The 15,725-nt window shown below is 38.4% G+C and overlaps 1 protein-coding gene and 1 non-coding gene across 6 annotated transcripts in view; both read right to left on the minus strand.

Annotated features, from left to right (window-relative positions):
• AMMECR1 (AMMECR nuclear protein 1) overlaps positions 1-15,725 on the minus strand; it is a 241,904-nt gene that overhangs the window by 127,518 nt on the left and 98,661 nt on the right. The window lies entirely within an intron of this gene.
• On the minus strand, positions 4,997-5,136 carry LOC118150812 (small nucleolar RNA SNORA67). Its single transcript, XR_004738947.1, has one exon. It is a non-coding gene; the product is annotated as a small nucleolar RNA SNORA67 (small nucleolar RNA).

Raw genomic sequence — 15,725 nt, forward strand, 5'->3', positions numbered from 1 at the left:
GAAAAAATAAGGACAGGAACAGTTCCAGGGGTATCAAGACTTCTTGGCAATATGAGTTTAAGGTGTCCGCTAGATATGCAAATGGAGATATCGAATAGATAGACAGATATGGATGTCATGAGCTCAAATGAAAGGTCTTGACTAGATAAGTAAATTTGGGAGTTAGCATACAGATAGTATTAGAAGCCATGGTCTGGACAACATAACATAGAGAAGGGACATAAAGAAAAAGTGAAAACCAGAATTAAGTCCTAAGGTAACACAATATTGGAATGACTCTGCCAAGACCAAACAAGAGTAGCAACTGATGTAATGGGAAAGCCAGCAGAGTGTTGTCTCACAGGCCAGGCCTGGTGGCTCACGCCTGTAATCCCAGCTCTTTGGGAAGCCAAGGCCGATAGATCACAAGGTCAGGAGTTCAAGACCAGCCTGGCCAACATGGTGAAACCTTGTCTCTACTAAAAATGCAAAAAATTAGCTGGGCATGGTGGTGCATGCCTGTAATCCCAGCTACTCGGGAGGCTGACACAGGAGAATTGATTGAACCGGGATCTGGGAGGTGGAGGTTGCAGTGAGCCAATATGGTGCCACTGCATTCCATCCTGGGCTACAAGCGAGATGCCGTCTCAAAAAAAAAAAAAAAAAAAACCCAAAAAACAAAGAGTGTTGTGTTGTGTCACAATATCCAAAGAAATAAATCTTTTAAGAAAAAAAGAATGGTTAATGGTTAAATATTGAAGGGATTTGAAATAAAATGAGGATAGATAAGTGTCTATTAGATTTGGCAACGTGCATGTTGCATGTGGCAATAACATGAGTAGTTTCATTAGAGGGGTGGGGCCAGAAGTCATACCAGAGTGCATTGAAAAGTTAATGGGGACCTGTAGATGGTGTGTATAGACAACTCTGTTGAAACACTTGACTCCAAACAGGAACAAAGAAATGAGATGGTAGCTGGAGAGGAGCACTGGGTCAAAGGAGGGCTTTTACTTAATTAGGGATAGTTCCTAGAAATATTATTATAAGTAGTTGTTAGTAGTAGTAATAGTAGTAGTAGTAGTAGTAGTAGTAGTAGTATTTCTTTGATGATCATCATTGCATTATTCAGTGAAATATACTTTAAAGCAATTTTGAACAGAAACACTTCTATCCTGAAAAGCACAAATACTGAGGCCTCAAAGCATTGATTATTATTCTTTTCTAGTCTCATAAATAAGGGGATCAATATAATAGGGCCCAACAGAAAAGAATGAGAACTGAGCTGCATGGAAATGATGAACACAGAGAGAAGACAGGCAACAAAGTGCTGTTTACAGAGTTATGGAGTGAGAGAAATAGTTAAAAGGTAAAGAGGAAGGGTGTTATTTTATAAACTAGCCTTGGTGTTCCAGTGAAAACTTTGATACTTTTACTGCTTCAGCAAAGGTTTGCTCCCCAGATCAACAATGAGGCCTAGTGATTACTTTGAGCATAGCTTGACTGGGGCTATAGCAAACATCTTCTTAGGCCATTAGCATATCACTCATTCATTTACTGCACAACTTCAAGCAAGTAATTTAACTTCATTTTCCTTATCTCTTAAATTGCATGTTAGTACATACTTCATAAAATGGTTATAAAGATTAAATAAAAGAATATGTCTAACTAAAATGCCTGTATCAGCTAGATAGATTAAGTGTTCTAGCAAGTAGACCCAAAGATATAATGGCTTAGTAAAACAAATGGCTATTTTTTTTTTTTCCTGTTACACTTTAAGTTCTGGGATACGTGTGTAGAAGGTGCAAGTTTGTTACATAGGTATACACGTGCCATGGTGGTTTGCTGCACCTATTAACCCATCATCTACTTTAGGTATTTTTCCTAGTGCTATCCCTCCCCTATCCCCCACCCCCAGAAAGGCCATGAGTTCTCATTGTTCAACTCCCACTTATGAGTGAGAACGTGCAGTGTTTCATTTTCCATTCCTGCATTAGTTTGCTGAAAATGATGGTTTCCAGCTTCATCCATGTCCCTGGAAATGACATGAACTCATTCTTTTTTATGGCTTCATAGTGTTCCATGGTGTATGTGTGCCACATTTCTTTATACAGTCTATCGTTGGTGAGAATTTGGGTTGGTTCCAAGTCTTAGCTATCGTGAACAGTGCTGCAATAAACATAGGTGTGCATGTGTCTTTATAGTAGAATGATTTATAATCCTTTGATTATAAATCAAAGGAATGATGGTTTCCAGCTTCATCCGTGTCCCTGGAAACGACATGGACTCATCCTTTCTTATGGCTGCATAGTGTTCCATGGTGTATATGTACCACATTTCTTTATACAGTCTATCATTGATGAGCATTTGGGTTGGTTCCAAGTCTTAGCTACTGTCAACAGTACTGCAATAAACATAGGTGTGCATGTGTCTTTATAGTAGAATGATTTATAATCCTTTGGGTATATACCCAATAGTGCAATTGCTGGGTCAAATATTTCTGGTCCTAGAGCCTTGAGGGATTGCCACACTGTCTTCCACAATGGTTGAATTAATTTATACTCCCACCAACAGTGTAAAGCATTCCTATTTCTCCACATCCTCTCCAAACATCTGTTGCTTCCTGATTTTTTAGTGATTGCCATTCTAAGTAGCGTGAGATGGTATCTCATTGTGGTTTTGATTTGCATTTCCCTAATGACCACTGATGATGAGCTTTTTTTCATATGTTTGTTGGCTGCATAAATGTCTTCTTTTGAGAAGTGTCCGTTCATATCCTTTACCCATTTTTTGATGGGGTTGTTTTAGGAAAAAAAAACATTGTTAATGAGGCAGATGACTTTGGAGGAAATATTTTTTTAAAGCTATCCAGCAGAACACCTTGTCATGTTTATAGGACCCACTTCCTGGCCCTTCAGTTGTTTCTGTGTTTTCTCACCTTAAAAAATGAAATACAATGTACAGTAACCTTTTAATCAAAACACAGCATTGTAGGTGGAGACTGAAAGCCTGCCATTGTTTGTTGTTTAACAGCTGATCCAGGTATTCTGGTGATGCCACTGTGCTGCTTAGTTACACTGAACACATTATTTTGTCACTATATTAATGGTATGTACTTTTTTTTAAGTGTTAAGCACTTATGTGAGAATAAGTCTAAGAAAATGATTGCTTATCAGTAGTATATAAATTCAGAGTCAGGAATGATGGGACTGTCTACCTGGTTGGCTGAAATAATGACACCTTTGCTTTGTTCAATACAACTATACAAACTTCGTTTCATGCACAAAATTATTTAAAATATTGTATAAAATTACCTTTGGGTGGCCAGGCAAGGTGGCTCATGCCTGTAATCCCAGCACTTTGGGAGGTTGAGGAGGGCAGATCACGAGGTCAGGAGTTTGAGACCAGCCTGGCCAACATGCTGAAACCCCTACTAAAAATACAAATAATTACCCAGATGTGGTGGATGGCACCTATAATCCCAGCTACTCAGGAGGCTGAGGCAGGAGAATTGCTTGAACCTGGAAGGCGGAGGTTGCAGTGAGCTGAGACCACACCATTGCACTATAGCCCGGGCAACAGAGCAAGACTCTGTCTCAAAAAAAAAATTACCTTCAGGCTATGTGTTTAAGGAGTATATGAAACGTAAATTAATTTCATGTTTTTATGTGCTGTTAAACATTTTTAATTGTTTTCTGTGGGACAGTCAGTTTGTATACCTAGCCCACAAACATATCAGTATTCCACCATATGTTTTCTCCACCCCTGCTATGAGGATGTAAAACTGTTAGGAAAAATAAATCACAAAATTGAGCTGATTAGCTCCATAACAAATTTATGATTTTCAGCCTCAGCTGGGCTTTCTCTATTGTTCTACAACTCTTTAATTCATCTTTATTCAGTTTCTTTTCTGATTTCCCACAGCAGCTGTTTCAACCCATTACTACACTCCAATCCTCCCACTCCAACCTCTTCATCTTTTAATCATTTCAGAAAATGAAGCTTCTTACTTCACAACAAAAAGACGACTTTCAGGGGAGAATCCCTTCAACCCTTCTTCATTTCATTCCAAAGTTTTTTCTGTTCTTCATCCTTTCCTGCTCCCCTCCTCTCTTGGAAGAAGGGGTGTTCTTTCTTACCTTTTTTCCCCACTCTCTCTATGTATGGTCTAGAATAGTGTTATTTAAAGTGTGGTCATGGACCCCTTCCAATCCACAAACTGTTTGATACTGATCTACAACAGCATAAGCACTGAAATTAAGAGTAAGAACTTAGAAACTTCTGTAGCAATTTGATAAATCAATTTTATGTTCATTGGCTCTACTAATGAAAACTTGGGGCTTGTAATTTGAATGTCTTTGTGTTTATACTGCCTTTTTTCTAGTAACTCATTTTTATTATATTTTACAGAAGTACCAGTGTGCAACAGCTTGCAAACTTAAAAAGCTGATCCTTCACCACAGGTAGTTTGAGATCTATTGGACTAAAACCCATCCTACACTAACTTGTCTGAGATTTGACTCCATGCATTAACCCTTTTCTCTCTCATTTCTTCACTCTCACTCTCCATACACATTCTTTTTTATTTTTGCCTCAAAAAGTGACATTTATTCAAAGAAAAAAAAAGACAAGATGTCCATCCTTTGGCTCCCTTCCCTACCCCCTCTTGCTGCTCCTCAGTCCCCACAAGACTGAACTCTGGCTGGGGCTGGGTGGCAGGAGAGCCCCTCAGATGAGGTCAGCAACTGAGGGGCATTAGCTCAATGGAGGTGTTGTAAAAGGTCTCTAAGTCTTGAAGAGTCCTCTTGTCTTCTTCTGTCACCATGTTAATAGCCACACCCTTACAGCCAAACCATCCACCTTGACCAATTCTGTGGATATAGTTTTTCCTGTTGGTGGAAAGGTCATAGTTGATGACTAAAGAAACCTGCTGCACATCAATGCCTCTGGCCTATATCAAGAAAGACAACTCTTCAGCATGTGCATGAGAATCTATTCTGAAGGGATGACATGTTGGTATCCATGTAGGCAGCCAAGGAAAGGAGAGGAAATAAGCATCCCTGTTCTCCAAAGACCTTAGACATGCCAGATTCTATTCCAAGTTGCTACTTTCCTGAGAGAGGCACTGGATGTCCCCTTGGAGAGGGAATCACCTTGGATGACATTCTTACATATTAACTTTGCCTACTGTGTTGACATCTTATTTCTCACTTTCTGTTTACTGCCAGCCTTCTTGAAAGAATAATTCTCATATACTGTTTCCACCCTCCTCATCTTCTATTTATCCCTCAAACCACAGCAATTTGACTTATCCCCCTACTACTGCTCCAGGAAAAGTCACCAGTGATATTTAAATTGCCCAATTCATAATGGCCTTTCTAGTTCTTGTCCTGTCAGACCTCTACTCTGTGTTTACTGTGACCACCCCTTCCTTTGAGGACCTCTCTTCTCCTATATTTCTCTGATAGCCGTCATCTGTTGCTTCTTTCAATGTCTTTTAGAGTCTTCTCTTACTCCAACTACCTGTCATTCAGGCCTCTATCCTCAGACTTTTCCTTTTGCTCTACATTTATTGCCATCAATTTACTCAACAGCTGTATGCAGATGAATCCCAAATATCTTAACTCTAACCCTGACTTCTCTAACCAAGCTGCAGGCTGAGTTGTCAATTGGCTTACTAGATAGTTTCACGTGGGTATATCAAAGACACCTGGAAATCAACTTATCTGAAACAAAAATTTATTATACACAACCTTAGGCTTCTTAGGTATTCCCTGTTTTAGTTATTGGCCTCTCTATGTACCTGATGACCCAGGCCTGGGAATCATCTTTAACTCTTACTTATCTCTCATTCTTAGTATACCTTAAATCCATTCCACTTCTATTGCCTTATTTCATCAACCCCTACTGAGAGCCACATTACTAATCTCTCTCTATCCAGTCTATTCTTGGCACCTCCGTCAGAAGGAATGTTCAGAAAACACTGTTCTGATCTATCACTTTCCTGCTTAAAACCTTTGGTTAATTTCTGATGGCCTATAAGGAGAACCCAAAACTCTTTAGCATTGCATGTTGGAACATTTATAATCACACTCCAGACAAGTTCTCTAGCCTTGTCTTTCATCATTATCCCATTATTCTGGTCAGATTATTGGCAGTTCCTTGAGTATGCTATGTACTGTCACTTCTCTCTTTTTATTTTAGGAAATTAATTTTATTCCCTTCTTTGCCCATGCTGTTTCCTCTTTCTGGAACTTTCCTCCCCACTTCTTTACTAATAAACTTCAACTCATCCTTTAAGTCCTAATTTAAATATTGCCTCCTCTATCAGGCCAGTCTGATGTTATAGATCTATTCCCTTCTGCCACCTAGTCTCCTTTTCTTGAGGACAAGAACAATGTCATGAATCTTTATGTCCCTGGCCCTATGACTATCATATGTTTCTTGAGTGACTATAAGAAGAAGAAAATAAAAAAGGAAAATAGCCTCCATAAAGGGCATTCTCTTAATAAAATAATTATATCTGTGACATAATTTTTTTCATATTCTAGAGAAAAGAAAATTCTAGCCCCTTAGGTAGTGGGATCTGAAAGTTACCAGCAACAGACTGTCAAAGAGCATATTGTGGATTCATTTCTTCAAATCTCAAAGACAAAAAACATATTTTTCTTCTAAAAATGCCATACAATACATAGTACAGTAGTAGGAGCATTGTGTGTTCAATAAATACATACAATATTGAAATCAACCGCAAAAATGCAGATCCATGGTTACTGCTGCTTACCAGTACCATGCCTCAAATTAAAAAGTACCAATAAGAAATGTAGCAGGGTTTGGGTTTGGGGAATGATTATGTATTCAAATATTATTATTATTATTTTTGAGACGGAGTTTCGCTCTTGTTACCCAGGCTGGAGTGCAATGGCGCGATCTTGGCTCAACGCAACCTCCGCCTCCTGGGTTCAGGCAATTCTCCTGCCTCAACCTCCTGAGCAGCTGGGATTACAGGCATGCGCCACCATGCCCAGCTAATTTTTTGTATTTTTAGTAGAGACGGGGTTTCACCATGTCGACCAGGATGGTCTTGATCTCTTGACCTCGTGATCCACCTGCCTCAGCCTCCCAAAGTGCTGGGATTACAGGCTTGAGCCACCGCGCCCAGCCTTAAATATTATTTTAGAATAATTTGTCCTTGTTGTAGATCTGTTTCTTTTCTCCAAATCAAAATATAGATGAGCCTTTCTGTTCCCCTTTCTTAGGTGCTTTTGTTTGCAAGGTCAAAATCAGAAGTTCAGGAAGATCACCTGAATCCAGAGCTTTTGGTTTCCCAAGCCTAGGTTCATTGAGGAAAAGTATGCTGACTTGTCCCTGAGGGCGAACAGGTGAATGCTTTTGAGTAGAGGTGGGAGAAGCTGTCTAACATAGAAGTTGAGCTTCTCTGAGACTAGAGAGGAGATGGGAATAATGGTAGATTTCATGAGCATGAAGAACTACTTTTGCTGCCTTTTAGTATCCTAAAGAAGAGACAAGATCTCAAAAGAGAATGGAGACATGATACACTTAAGAAAGTCTGAATACTAATCCATGAGGCTGCCAACCTTAACCAAAACACCCCACTATCACCACCAATGTGCAAGGGTGGCACAGAAACACTACCCCTTCTAAGTTTAAAGGGATTTGCCTGACAAACATATCAACAATGATGGGTATGCACAAAAGGGCAGAGGGCCTACCCTAAAAGTTGTGTTCTGTGTATCATTTGCTAGGGTCTTCATACAACCTTGACAGAGGGAGATAAAATCATGAGTGAGATTGAATTATTAGCCAGCTGGAAAGGTGAAAGGCTCAGAGCAGATTGAATTTTGTTGTAGGGATATAAAGAAATGTGACATTTTTGCACCCTGGTTGTGTGGAACAGGTTTCACGGCTGCAATTCTAATTTGGTGTTCTTGGTAACTTACTTGCTCACTTTGTACCTTAAATTTGTACTTTAGAAAAACAAAGATAACACCTTCCCTCTACCTTACAAGATTTTTATGATACAAAAATTAAATAAGGTAAGAGAAATTACTTTGAAAAGGCACAAAACAAATGAATATATTTCAGTAAAATGCAGAAATCAGTGTAAAAAAACATATTTGATAGCTTTAGTTCTATATTGAACCTAAAGGATCTATTATGATAAAACTGATAGCACAAATATATTTATCATCTTAATCTAGGTTGCCTGTATTGAAATATGTTTTTAATATTTTCTGTACAAATGCACTAGTTGTTTTCCTCAGCTTGTCTTTAATTGTCTTGTGTTTAATCACTTTCAAATGAAAGAAGTTCAGATATATAGTTTCCTTATGAACTGCATCTTCAATAATTTGATCTTTACTGAGGACAGTGTTATTCCTTGGGTGTAATGAACTATAACAACTGCATCATAACATATATTCACCGATGACTCATGTTCTGAACCACACAGAGTCAGACCTTGGAACATTTCTGCCTGCCTCATTGCCAGCTCCTTGGGCAAACCCTATAAGCTAAAAGTATCTGGGTTGGAGTTTGCAGAATCAGATTGCCTAAGTGAAGCGAGGCATATGTAATATATAAGAGGCACAACTGCACACTGATGGTTAAGGACAGTGACTCTGGTTGGTGACTGCATTGCACAACTCTAGGGGGCACTCGACCCAGCTTTGAATCCATTCTACCATATAACAACTGTTATACAATATTAGACAAATCATTTAATCCTAGTAACCCTTGTAAAATAGGGGTAATAATAGTACCTTCTTCATGGAGTTATTGGGAAGATTCCATCATATAATGAATGTAAAGCCCTCAGCACAGTGCCTAACACTGTGCATACCCTATAAATGGCAGCTGGTGTCAATATAAAAACATCAGCAGGTAGGGGCAGAGTGGTAGGGAAATGATTCCAAGACCACCTTGGGAGCAAACGTCTGCATTTACTGGAAAGTCAAATAATCACTAGGAAATGCTATCTGGGAAAAAATCCCATGTAGTCATGTGTCTGATTATGATGTGAAACATACATTCCTCACTACAGGGCAGGAACTTTGTCCTGATTACTGCGATATCCAGCATAGAATGGTGCTTCACATATAGTAATCACTCAATAAACATGAATTAAATGAATCAAACTAGGGGTTGCCAATGACATAGGTCCCAGAGCTCTATAGTAGCCCACCACTGACAGTTTAGCACAATGCCCTGAATATAGTATGTGCTCAAGAAGGAATGAATGATATAAGACCCTCAGACTGTTATACTTTACCAGATCAGTTTCTACTTTGCCTTAGTTAGATAAGTTATATCACCCAAGTTCAGCTTTTTGGTTGCCTCGATTTCATCAGCTCCAAAGCCCTATCTCAATTTTAGAATCCCTAATTCATCATATACATTCATTGGACAAATACTCTGAGTCCTTAGTACATGCCAGCCATTATGCTGGATGCCATGAACCTCTGGAGCTTGTTTAGTGGGGAGACTAGCAGCATGCAAGTCAACAAACAGATAAGATGATTTCAAATAGTGATAATTGACTGCTATAAGAAAAATAAAATACGGTAACTTTATGTGGGATTACCTTAGATGATGTGGTCAGGAAAAGGTCAAAGAGAGCCTCATCTCTAAGGATGTAACACCTAAGCTGGATGACGAAAATCAGTAGCTGTGGAAATAAAAGCAGGTTGCTCTCTTGGAAGTGCCCAATTTCTTCTGTAAAGCTGTGAAAAATCTCTCAAAAATGGAGGACAGTTAAGCAAAGACTGGAGACTGCAGGAGGAGAAAGTGAGCAAGGATTGGCAAATTGCCATCCTGCCTAAACCAGTCTCAACTTTTTGAGCTATTTTTAGAGGTTAGGTGTTTCATTGCATGTCAAGGTTAGAAAGGTACTTAGAGATCATCCAGATCTGTGCTTTTTCTATATGTGGTGTATGTACCCCTGGTGGTACATGACATGATTTTAGGTGCTCAGAGATGAACATTATTTATTTTAACGTGTATTTAAAAAAAACATCTAGGCTGGGCGTGGTGGCTCATGCCTGTAATCCCAGCAGTTTGGGAGGCCAAGGTGGGTGGATCATCTGAAGTCAGGAGTTAAAGACCAGCCTGACCAACATGGTGAAACCCTGTCTCTACTAAAAATACAAGAAAAAAAAAATAGCCAGGTGTGGTGGCACACGTGTATGTAGTTCCAGCTATGCAGAATGCTGAGGCCGGAGAATTACTTGATCTCGGGAGGCGGAGGTTGCAGTGAGCTGAGATCAAGCCACTGCACTCCAACCTGGGCAACAGAGCGAGACTCTGTCTGAAAAAAAAAACCAAAAAACAAAAACCATCTAATATCCAGCCCATGATGTCATGATTATTATTGTTTTGATGAAATTAATGTAGGAAGAGCCATGCCAAGTCATTTTCCAGAGATCGACTTGGTTGGCCAAGAATGGACCCTGAATAGGCTCATGGGATGAACCTGAGGTAGGGAAGGCTGCCATCCCTACCCCCAGGGAATGAGACAGAGCATGCACAAATACCCTTCCTGCAGTTTATATTACTCTTGGATATGTCAAAATCATGCAGGTTATACACAGATGGAAATATTGATTTGACTCTCTTGCCTTTTAATTCTTTCCACAAAGAAATTATTTTAGAGCCTATAAACATCTAAGGAAATGGCAGGTCCTCTTGGTGGTTAAGTGAAAAGCCTCTAGAGTTAGTCATACCTGGATTTGAATCTCAGCTCTGCCATTTAATAGCTATGTGACCTTGGGCAAGTAGTTTAAACCTGTCTACACCTTAGTTTCCTCATCTGGAGAGATGGGGATTCTGGGACCTGTTTCTTAGAGTTATTGAAATAATTAAATGAGATAATATATACTTTTCCCAGTGTCTGTCACACAGTAGGTGCTCAAAATACATGATAGCTCTAATTATTCAATTTTGGGGGGCAGTCTCCATTTCAAATATTCTGTTCCATTTTTAGATTATTCATACTCATTTGAAATTCTAAAATGCCATCACTATGTATTTTTCTTCAGCATTTGAAGGAGGATTTTCTTTTCAGGTATAAAGACATAAAACTGCCTCCACTTTTTATACTTGATTTGAAATTCTCAATCCTAGTCAAAGACATCTTATTAAGACCCAAAGCATAGGATGGCTACTATCAATAAACAGAAAATAACAAGTATTGGCGAGGATGTAGAGAAAATGGAACCCTTGTGTACAGTTGGTGGGAATGTAAAATGGTTCAACCACTGTGGGAAACAGTATGGCAGTTCCTTAAAAAATTAAAAATAGAATTATATGATCCATCAATTTTGCTTATGGGTATATACTCAAGGGAATTGAAAACAGAGTCTTGAAGAGATATTTGTACACCTATTTTCAAAGCAGCATTATTCATAACAGCTAAAACAGGAAGCAGCTCAAGTGTCCATCAACAGATGAATGGATAGGCAAAATGTGGTATATACATACAATGAAATATTATTCAGCCTTGACAAAGTGGGAAACTCTGTAATATGCTACAGCATGGGTGAACCTTGAGGACATTATGCTAAAGGAAATAAGCCAGTCACAAAAAGGCAAATACTTTATGATTCTACCTATATGAGGTACTCAGAGTATTCAAAATCATAGAGCAAGAAAACAGAATAGTGTTGCCAGGGACTGAGGGAAGGCAGGAATGGGGAGTTATTGTTTAATGGGTACAGAGTTTTGGTTGTACAAGATGAAAATGGTTATGGAGATGGATGGTGGTGATGGCTGTTTGACATAATGATGTGTTTAATGGCACTGAATTATACATTTAAAAACAGTTAAGATGGTACATTTTATGTTTCATGTATTCTAATGCAATAAGAAATTCGAGAAAAAAGAAGACCTAAAGCAGACTAGTATCCACGAAGAATGGCGAAGGGAAGAAGAGTTATCTTTGAACACCGAAGTACCAGGCAGTGAAATTTTGAGTTTTCCACAGAAGTACAACAATGAGTGGACAGACAGGAAGCCAGGGTGGGAGAGACCTTTCACTGGGTGTGACCCTTTATTTCCAGTTCTACTTGAAGATTTTGCTTTAATTAACACAAAGGTGAAGTTCTGATTGTAGATGGTCTGACATTGCTTATGATCAGTCTTTTTCTAAGTTATCTAAACTTCATTATAATTATACATATGAAATACCTGGTAATAAAATTCCATTGTAATTACATAGCCCTTAACATCAGTATTCAACCTGCAGGCTCCAGCTGCCCTCTGATATTCATTATAATCAGGTTTCGCCTTTTTACAAATGGCAGGGGAGGTAAATCCACTCAATGGGTTTTGTTCTGGCATCTGTATGCACTCCGGGGTCAGCTGAAACTCTTAGAAAATTGTCCTTTAATATTTGAATCAATATACATGTATCCAAACCATACACTTCTTCTTCATCAACTCTCTAGTTCTGCGTACCTAATTAGACCCATCAATTCCTCAATAGCCTTCCTGAAACAGAGAGGAGAATTAAGCAATGGGCCAGCCAGGGTACTGCCTGGGGTGCCGATTTAAAAGGGATGTTTAAAAATCCCTGGAATAAAACATAAATATGGTACTGCACACCTTGGGTTTCTGCCAGTACTTCCTAAAGTAATTGGTGAAATGAAAATTGGCCACTTCTTTCACCTAAGGAGGCTGGGACCCTTGAGTAAAAAATTAAGAGCAAAAGCAAGCCAGTCCTTACTGTGCCAAACGCATTATTTTCGTGACAAGCACGTTGAAGTTAAAGGGTGTGCCACCAACGGTGAGATTAGCAAGCTGGGAGTTGCTGAAAGTAGGCAACTCTCCACAATCACCTGATATTGAGAAACAAAATACTTCATGTTGCAATGCTCTTTATAAAAAATGAGGGGTCCATTTCCTTATGTAAATTTTCAATCCTCTAATATACCTTCCCCAAAGTTGCCTGGTTTGGAGAATTGCAAAAGGACACTGGGGACAAAATAAGAACTACAGAAAAGTGGGAAATGGTTTGTTGTCAAGAAAACCAAAAAGGGGAAATTCTAAGGTCTTTTGAATGTGATTTTATAACTATATACCTTTAAGTTACCTGATTTTATAATTATATCCCTGCAAGTTATGCCATTATATTTAGTTTTGAGTGACAAAACAAAGCAAAAGAAATGAAAGTAATAAATCAGTAATTTAAAATGCCAATTTGGGATTTTTTGCTATAGTTGAAAGCAAAACACACAGACACACACACACACACACACACACACACACACACACACACAGTGGTTAAGCTCGTAGACTCAAATGTGAGCCTATCAGAGATTAAATCCTGGCTCCACCACTTATTAGCTGTGTTATCTTTGCTAAGTGACTTAACCATTGGGCCTCAGATATTAAATGGGGATGATGAAGGTGGCGGTGGTGGTGGTGGTGATGATGATGATGACGATGATAACAGTGCTCACCTCCTAGGATTAAATGAGGTAATGTATGTAAAGTTGTTAGCATAGTTCCTGACATATGGTAAACACTCAATAAATGACAGCTATTATTATTAAAGTGTAGGTAGTGAATTCTTTATTTCAAACATAAGGAAAAAATGGCATACATTTTTAAAAACAGAAGCTCAGTCTCTCCCTACTCTCATTAAATGTGAGAAAATATTTTAAATACATTCAGGTGAAGAGGCACCAAAACAAAAGCCTGCCTTGGGCATCCACCTTGTCTCATCCAGTCTTGCAGAGGAGGGCAGCTGTGGTACAAGCAAAAGAACGCTAGATTTTTATAACTGGAAAATCTGGCTTCAGGTCACATCTCTGCTGCTTAATAGTTACGAGTGTGACCATGAGCAAATCATAACCTCTCTGAGTAACAATTTCCTCATATGGAAATGAAGATACCTAATTTACAGATGAGTGGTGAGGACTGGAAATGGTTTTATGGAAAAGCATCAGGCACATATTAGGCACTCAGCAATTGTTTATTGACTCTGAATCACATAAATAAAATACTTCTATGGAGATTTTAATACTTATCTGTCATCAAGGATGATGGCTCAAGTTTCTGAGCAGCACTGATTTTGCCTCAAATTAGCTTCTGCCATTTCTTGTGAAAAGGTCAATATTGCTGTCATATCCACGAAGCTCCAGGATGTAATTGTGTATGCCTGCTAAGACTTTTTAAACTAGAGTTTAGCTTAAATGCCAGCACAGACCTTTCTAAATGTATGTAGTACTGAAAAAAAAAATGCTGAAATATTCCAAAGATGCTACTATTAATACCAACTTCAAGAATGATGAGGAAGTTGATGGCGGCAACTATAGTAACATCTTTTAGTTTTTGATGGTTTTGTTTCATTTTGTTTTAAGTCACTGGCAAGATTATAGTCCAATTTGTCCTCTATTGACTACTGAACAATATTGTTTGTTGAACATTCCTGGAATCTGTTTGACTGTAACATAATCTGGTTTTGTGTACATAAAATTAGATTTAATGCAGAAACAGGAGACGTGAACAGCATCAAAATAATTCCTGAATACTCATAGGCCTTATAAAAATATTTAACAGCATTAACTGACTTCCACTCTGATAGACATGGAGCAAATTTAGCAGTCTCTAGAAGCTCTTACTCAAATATATAGTAATCCTCCTTTATACATGGTTTCACTTTCGGTGGTTTCAATTACCCATAGCCAACTGTGGTCTGAAAATATTAAATGGAAAATTTCAGAAATAAACAATTCATACCTTTTAAATTATGGACGATTTTAAGTAGGGTGATGAAATCTTGCACCGTCCTGCTCTGTACCCTGGGATATGAATCTTCCCTTTGTCAGGGTAACCATGCAGTCTAAACTACTCACCCATTAGTCAGTAGCCATCTCAGTTATGAGATCGACTGTTCTGATATCACAGTGCTTATGTTCAAGTAACCCTTATTTTACCTAATAAGCACCCCAAACTGTAAGAGTAGTAAGGCTGGCAATTCAGATATGCCAAAGAAAAGCTGTAAAGTGTTTCCTTTAAACAAAAAGGTAGGCCAGGCATGGTAGCTCATGCCTGTAATCCCAACACTTTGGGAGGATGAGGTGGGTGGATCGCTTGAGTTCATGAGTTTGAGACCACCCTGGGCCAAATGGTGAAACCTCATCTGTATGAAAAATACAAAAATTAGCAAGGCATTGTGGCACAAGTCTGTAGTCCCAGAGGCTTGGTGGGCTGAGGTGGGAGGATTACTTCAGCCTGGAAGGTCGAGGCTGCAGTGAGCTGTGATTGTGTCACTGCATTCCAGCCTGGGTGACAGAGTGAGACGCTGTCTCATTTAAAAAAAGAAAAAAAGAAAAATTAAAAAAATAAAAACCTAAACGTTCTCAACTTAGTAAAGAAAAAAATAAATTTTATTAAAATACATTGTTATAATTGTTGTATTTTTATTAATCTCTAATGTGGCTAATTTATAAATTAAACTTTATCATAGATATGTATGTATGGGAAAAACATAGTATATATAAGGTACAGTACTATTTGCCATTTCAGGCATCCACTGGGGAGTAATAATGTCAGACAGATGACAAAGTAGTATATAAAGAGCCTTTCAGAATCAATAAGTAAAAGACCATTAAAAAAGTGGGCATAGGCTATGAGTAGATTATTAACAAAAGAACTACAAATGGTCATATAATTAATAAACATATGAAACATGTCAAATCTCACTAGTATTCAAAGAAATAAGCTAC

Source organism: Callithrix jacchus, chromosome X (genome assembly GCF_049354715.1).
Source record: "Callithrix jacchus isolate 240 chromosome X, calJac240_pri, whole genome shotgun sequence".
NCBI classification, from domain to species: domain Eukaryota; kingdom Metazoa; phylum Chordata; class Mammalia; order Primates; family Cebidae; genus Callithrix; species Callithrix jacchus.